At 41.4% G+C, this 7,500-nt stretch overlaps 1 pseudogene; it reads left to right on the top strand.

Annotated features, from left to right (window-relative positions):
* Positions 1–5,188, top strand: part of LOC138040646 (DENN domain-containing protein 10-like) — a 6,274-nt pseudogene extending 1,086 nt beyond the window's left edge.
* The last annotated feature ends 2,312 nt before the right edge of the window (positions 5,189–7,500 follow it).

The following is a 7,500-nucleotide window of genomic DNA, read 5'->3' as shown; positions in this document are numbered from 1 at the left end:
ATTATTTCTCATAATAATGTTCAAATGGAGTTCTCAAACTCATTAATAATTTATAAGCCAAGAACAAAAGAAATCACTACCGTGAAGGAAGTTTGGATATGTGGTCTTAACTAGCATAAAATTTGGCCAACTTTGATCCCAAATATCTCTTAAAATACTGATTCCTTTTAGAAGCAATATCAAACACTCGAAAGAGTGTTTCATCAGATATCCAACCACCTCGAAATCGGTTAAAAAACGCGGCCTTCGGCCTCGTTTTTCAACTCGCTTCTCGGTGTTTGGATATCCGATGAAACACTCCTTCTCATGTTTGATATATTACTTGAAGCTGTTTCAACACTCCTTCAACAGTAAGCAAATAATTATAGTTCCCACAGCTTCCTCATGACTGTTTGTTGAAACAGTTCAGCTTTATTTACCCCACCCCACGCTCAATGTTTTCAAGGAGGAAATTCTGCCCACAGGCTCCCCAAGCTGAAAATACGTGGTGTATGCGACAGTTTGTGTATATAAAGAATTGTATGGGAAAATCACCGATCGTAAAAAAATTGTGTAAATAACTATCTCATTTGAAATAAAGTTTTCCTACCTCAAATGTGTGACCAACTTGTCTCTTTTGCCGAGTTTTGAGCCATTCTGACGCCGTTTAGTGAAGTGATCCGAAAGGCCGTTACTGAAATAATAGGAAGGCCGGTAACTCCATCCATCGCCGGCCAGACCTCACTCCACAAATCGTTTCTCCTCAACAGGAAAAGTCCCGAATCGCAATAAAAACAACAGTTCCATAAAGCCCAATAAATTTCACTCCAAATACGTGTGTTTCGGCGGCCGAAAGACTCGTGACGAACGAAAACTTTTCCTTAAAATTCACCTCTTCGGCTTTCCTCAGAGGCTTGTGACCGGGCAGTCAACAACGGAAACTCGCAAGGTGGTTTCACCCTCAACTCTGATTGGTCCATTTGAATTTGATCACGCGCTGGCAACACGACCGTTGTTGACTGCCCGGTCACAAGTGGAGTGAGGTCTGGCCGGCGATGGATGGAGTTACCGGCCTTCCTATTATTTCAGTAACGGCCTTCCGGATCACTTCACTAAACGGCGTCAGAATGGCTCAAAACTCGGCAAAAGAGACAAGTTGGTCACACATTTGAGGTAGGAAAACTTTATTTCAAATGAGATAGTTATTTACACAATTTTTTTACGATCGGTGATTTTCCCATACAATTCTCTATATACACAAACTGTCGCATACACCACGTATTTTCAGCTTGGGGAGCCTGTGTTCCGCACGAAAATTGCGCGTCACCGGTCGAGAGGGAATGTGACTTGGGTTGCAGTTTCTCCAAATCCGTTTTCTCCAAGAGTTTGCTCAAAAGTTGGCCTGTTATGATACGTTTTTTAACTCAATGTCTGTTCTGCGTTTTTGAAGCGGGTGTTATTGTTATCGGTTAAACTGGCCTTCAGGCTAAAATAGTTAACTTTGGGCGGGTCGATACGTCAGAACGAGCAAAGACCGATCCTGGAGTTAAGCCCTCGCTAGTTTTCTCACGTAAATCATGTCGTTCTTATGCTGACTAGTTTGCGTTTAAATAAAAATGCATTATGGTTAGTGCGGCAAACCATAATTTTTGGGCGGTGCGACGAAAACAAGTTTGCATTCAGCCTCGCCTTCATTCAAAGGCCAGACAGCTGAGCACTCGATCATACAAATGAAAGTATCGTTTTCTCTATCTTCTCAATAGAAACATTCCAGATGGGTAAAATTCATAAGGACATCGCAATGTTCATGGTAGAGGCTGCGAAAAACGAATAATATTCTGATCAGAGACTGGTTAAGGTAACGTAAATTTTATATCATACTTTGTGCCACCGTTTCTTGCCTATGTGCGTCTTCATGTCTTACATATCCTTGACATTGTGAGTGAAACTGAAGATTTCTTTGCTGATGTGAGAGGGCAATGCTGTAAAGACTCCACAAAACCGTCTCCTTAAAATAAGCCTGTTTCCTTTCTTCTATCCAAACAAATTCTCTCCTTCAAAGAAGGAGTGAGTAGTTATTTTTTGTGCCTAGTTCTTTTGCCTTTTTAGTTGTACTCTAATTCATTGCAATGTACTGTATTTTTAATAAGGTAAAATAAATTCTTAGAAATCAAGAAGAAATTTGTTGACTTAGAGTGAAGCATGCAGCAGAGGGTTCGATTTGACGAAAACATAAATAAGTAAATAAATAAACAGATAAACAAATCAATCAATGAATAAAGGAACGAACGTATAAATAAAAAGAAGAGTCTCTTTTTTCTTTTTTTTTAAATCCCATGGACTAAGGGAAATGTGGGGAATAGACTTGATATGCCACATCTTCACGAGATGTATAAATTCAACATGTCCTCCTAGTCCCCAAATTTATCAGATATTCACAGTTGTTAATTTACGCGGAATAGGACATTTGCATGATGGCGCCATTTGACTACAAGTACCACAATCCTTCAAGAAAAAAAAATAAAAGGATGATAAAAATGATACCCGCGGATAGGATTTGGACCTGGAGTTTCAACTCTATAGGAACCGCTTTAATCCACCGCTCACACCGCTCTCTCTCTCTCTCTCTAAAAAGAAAAGATTTATTTAAGTCTCCCATATAATATTATCGCTGAAGAGTAATTAGGCCTAAACTAGATTAATTGGGCGTACGCTTTGCTTTTAAAATGTTTAGCTTTCTCATGAAGTTTGGTAACCTACCTTTCGCAGCGTTTAATATTGTTTGTTGCCGAGTGATAATTAACAATTAGACCCGTGGCCCTTGAGGGCGAAGGGTCTAATTGTTTTAGTATCACCCAACTAGTCGGACAGAATAAGCAATAATAAAGTTATCAAATGCAAGTTGAAAGAAAGCGTCACGCTTTTCGCTACTCGAGGACTATTACTAATAGTCCTCTAGTAGCGTAGCCAATCAAAATGCAGCATTTGCATTAGTCCACAAGTTGGGTGATACTAATATAGTGTTTAAAATATTGTCCTTGAGCAGCTAGCGGTGTGGTGGTCAAGCGGTTAGTTGACGGATTAAGTTAATCAACATTCCCAGGTTCGAGTCCTATGTACATACACTTAGGTTGTCCTTTTCAAACGAATATGACCAGTTCCCACAAGTCCTGGGAAATTAACGATAATAGTCAATTCAAAGCAAATTAGCATTAATAGGGAGCTTACGAAACGACGACGCCGACGGCAACGACGACGCTGCAAAACAATAGGTTTAGTGAGCAAAAACAATTGCTCTGCACGTGCGTTTTACATTGTGGTACATTTCTTTTTTCTTCATCTCCTAAATGACGACGTGAAATGACCAAATTCAAGGTTCTGTGGAGGACGTTAGCAAATGACGATGAATTTTCAATTCTCTCTCAACGCTTCCAACTCACTCATACCAGCTTAATTCCTCGACAGTTACTACACATTTCTAACGCGGAACTACATGAAATAGTTTCGTACGTAGTGATATGAATAACGCGGATTTGTATTTTTAAATGAAGTCCTCGTAGCCGTCGTCGTCCTCGTTTCGTAAGCTCCCTATTATCAATACGCGCGGCATTTTTGCGGGCCAAACGGGAAATGTGCGGGCTGAAAAAACATTTGCGCCCTGATACTGATTGGCTGCAGAGATGTCAAAAAACTTCGCTCGGCCAATGAGATCCTGATGATACCATTTCAATGCCAGAATTGACGCGAATTTTTGTGGATGAGTTTGCACTTGCTCAGTTTGTAGCTCTGCAGTGAACGTTTTGAAAAACCTTATATTACAATGACCACATCCAGGTTTTCTGAGCCCGCGAGACTGAGTACCCCCAGCAAACCATTGTTTTAACGAAAACCGCTGGTTAGCAACCTGGGGCCGGTTGTTCGAAAGCGGGTTAACTTAATCCAGGATTAGCGTTAACTTTTGTTTCATGTTTTCAACTTTCTGGTGAAAGTTTCTTTTGCTTATTTTTGTTGTTCAGGATTGACTTCTTCTAATGTAAAGTTTTGCCGAATATCAGCGTTGAACAGCATTAGGGAATAGAGAAATAAACTCCTTGGTTAATTTTTAATCTGGGATTAGCGTTAATCGGCATTTGAACAACCGGGCCCTGCTTCTGGTCATTGCTGTCTAGTCAATAGGGAGCTTAAGATCTACGACGACGACGTCGTCGAAAACGCCAGAAAACAATGATATCATTGGTTAAAAGAGCATAAATAATCGTGCTGCACGTGCGGCACGGATTGTAGCTCATATTTTTCCGGTTCTCTGCGTGACGACGACACGTGTGAAATCACAAAATTTTAGGTTTTGACGACAACGGGCCACAAATAAACTATATGCCCTCCAAAAGTTATGCGATTGTCCTAATTGTGTAGATCAGATAAATTCGGGGTGGAGGATAGGTTAATAATTATGCAAAGAGCGACTACGACGAGATCACAAGTCGTTCATTCAATGGCTGTGAGGTCAATCACAGTTTCGTTTTCATTTCAGGAGTTGTCTGTCAAAACGAAGGATCTCATTAACAACCTTAAGAAGCTCGCAGTCCCCACAGAAGACGGAGGCAAGGCCAAAATCACTTTAGAAACACTCAAACAGCGCAAACTGAATGCTGTTGTGGAGAACTTTTTGTTTAATCTTGCAACGGCCGAAGGTTTGGTGTGAAAATAATCCCCCTCACCTAGTTTATCTAAATATGATACCGTCTTTTCTAAGCTTGTGAATAAATAGAGGATATTACATGACCGGGCCGCGGGGATACGAATTTTATCTTGGAGTGCTGACGGTCTCATGTCAGGTCGAGAAGATAAAATTCGTATCCCCTCTCAGGCACGGAGTTTTCCGTTTATTATACAGATAATAAAAGTCCGAATATGAAACATATCAGTTTTTTAATTCATTTTCAAAACACTGAAAAAAGTTATCACCTCGGTTGACTGTAATGGAAAATGAAGTTTCACTGCCTTCGTGACACTTTCGCTCTTTCGGGCACAGTTGGTTTGCGTCACCTTGCTACACGTTGTAACATTCTTAGAAGAACGCTTCTAACAATGTTGGATACGCACATGACATTGATGAAAGGACGCCACTTTAGTTACAATTTTCCACCTCCGCCATTTTGGATTGCTCATTATTCTCGGATTGGAGACTGGGCCCTTAACTCAGATTAGTATTTGCAACATTGTTGAAAGGGCGGCTACACGCTTGAACTGTTGAACAAACGTCATCAAACATGCATGCATGCTACACGTTCTAACAAATAGGCCATTTCCGAGTTCAAGTCTGCCTCCTCTTCAAAGCGAAGCTAAGTGCAAGTGCGAAGTTTTTCTTATGAAAATTAGGTTTCATCCATATGTAAAGAAAAACTAATTACCATCACAAAAACTTCGCACTTAGACTCGCTTTGAAGAGGAGGCAGACATGAACTCGGAAATGGCTTATTGCGGATTAGGACACGCGCGCAATTTTCGTGCAGTTATATGAAGCAAACTATGTATGGTGCTCGTGAAAACCTTCGCCTTCTCCTCTGCTCCTTCTCTCACCTTCTTCATTCAGTGTTTAATGTCCGACCGTTCTGGGGCCGGTTGCTCGAAGCCTGGTTAGCGCTAACCGTTGGTTAAGAGGCATCAAAACCTGTAGGTTTCCATGGTATTTTACTCTGGTTAGCGCTAAACATGCTTCGAGCAACCCGGGCCTGGGGCCGGTTGCTCGTAGCGTGGTTAACGCTAACCATTGGCTAAGAGGTATCAAAACCTATAGGTTTCCATGGTATTTAATTCTGGTTAGCGTTAACCATGCTTCGAGCAACCCAGGCCTGGTCGCTTAATGTTATCAGTCACCTTAGTTAATGTCAGCATTTATGGCAGGAGGGAAGGAAGGAGCGAAGTTATGTTGTGTTGAGCGGCACCGCGGAAATACGTTTTTGGGGGCGCGCTGCAGTATTTTTTTCTGGTCAGCGGCACACCTTAACGAAAACACAAAATGCCGGCAACTTTTAGATGGTTTTCGCCATGAGCCTTGTCGACAGCGCAAAAAGTTAAAACTTAGAGCGAATACTGTAAACTTAGCTTTGAAAGTCGGCTCGCCCTTTGGAGAGCTCTCATTTCATAATATATATTTTGCCAGAACCAAACTGAAGTTGCACTCGATGTGAAATTTTTGTTTTCGTGAAAGTTAATACTTGCAAGTGGCGAGTCCGAGGCAACTAAATTTTGTTTACAAAAGATGTTGTGCGCCAAGTCTAAGACCAGGCGGCTTTTCTGTGGCTGTAGCGATTAATTAATCAATTAAGTAAGTATCTGTTTATAATTTATTGGAGTGAATCTGTAGTAAGTTAATAGAAAAGTGAACAATGCGAGCCGAACAAGCGACATGTCAATACGAAGTTAGTGTGAAAATTATACGACTTACCTCTGTTGCTTCATGCAAATTACACTTTGAATCCAACCAGTCTCAAAACTCCTAATTGTGAAAAGCTCCATATATAACCAATTCTCTGCTTCGCCTGGATACCCATCGTTGTTTTTTTCCATGAGGGAGAGGGCGCTTGATGCTTTGTCAGCTCGATCGAGTCAACAAACTGCACACTACTCCACTCAAAATGACTGCCTTGTGCCGCTATTCGTTACGAATGTGGTGTATGTATTAAAAACCCATTTCTGGGAATCAAACTCGCAAAAAGCGAGCAGTATCGATAATATTTTTCACCTTACTATCACGCAAAATACCGATACTTTCATGGAACTGAATCTAAGAACACACTTAAGGTCGTGGGTTCAATTCTCTGCCCTTGTGTGGGCCCATTTCCATTAGTAGGGCTAACGCTCGCATGGTTCATATGGGGTACAAAACTAGCACTTCACATTACACTGTACACCCTAATCAGTTAACAATTAAGAACTCGACAGCCTGATGGTGATGACCACTGACCAGTTACTGTGACGTCACATAAACGTATTTCCGCCGTGCCATGTTGAACTAAGAGAGTCGTTTACAGGAGTTCCCCCGGTGTAAATTGTCGTAGATTATAAGTACAAGGAAAGGTTACGTTTATACAAACGTTGGCCGTGTAGAACTTATATTTTAAACAGAGTTAACTGAATACAGTGTAACGTGAAGTGCTCGATTTCTATCCCATATGAACCATGTGAGCGTTAGCCCTACTGATGGAAATGGGCCCACACAAGGACAGAGAAAAACTCTGACCAGGGTGGGATATGGGATAGAAATCGAGCACTTCACGTTACACTCTATTCAGTTAACTCTGTTTAAAATATAAGTGCTACACGGCCAATGTTTGTATAAACGTAACCTTTCCTTGTACTTGTACATGTTCATTGCCGTGACTTTAACATCTTCATTCCCACGGCCTGCTCCCGTCTGACCTTGTAGCTCAGTCGGTAGAGCGGCGGAGATCTAACCCGTAGGTCGTGGGTTCAATTCCCACCCTGGTCAGAGTTTTTCTCTGTCCTTGTGTGGGCCCA

Source organism: Montipora capricornis, chromosome 3 (genome assembly GCF_036669925.1).
Source record: "Montipora capricornis isolate CH-2021 chromosome 3, ASM3666992v2, whole genome shotgun sequence".
NCBI classification, from domain to species: Eukaryota; Metazoa; Cnidaria; class Anthozoa; order Scleractinia; family Acroporidae; genus Montipora; species Montipora capricornis.
The sequence above is the reverse complement of the archived record's forward strand: the minus strand, read 5'-3'. Positions and strand labels throughout refer to the sequence as shown.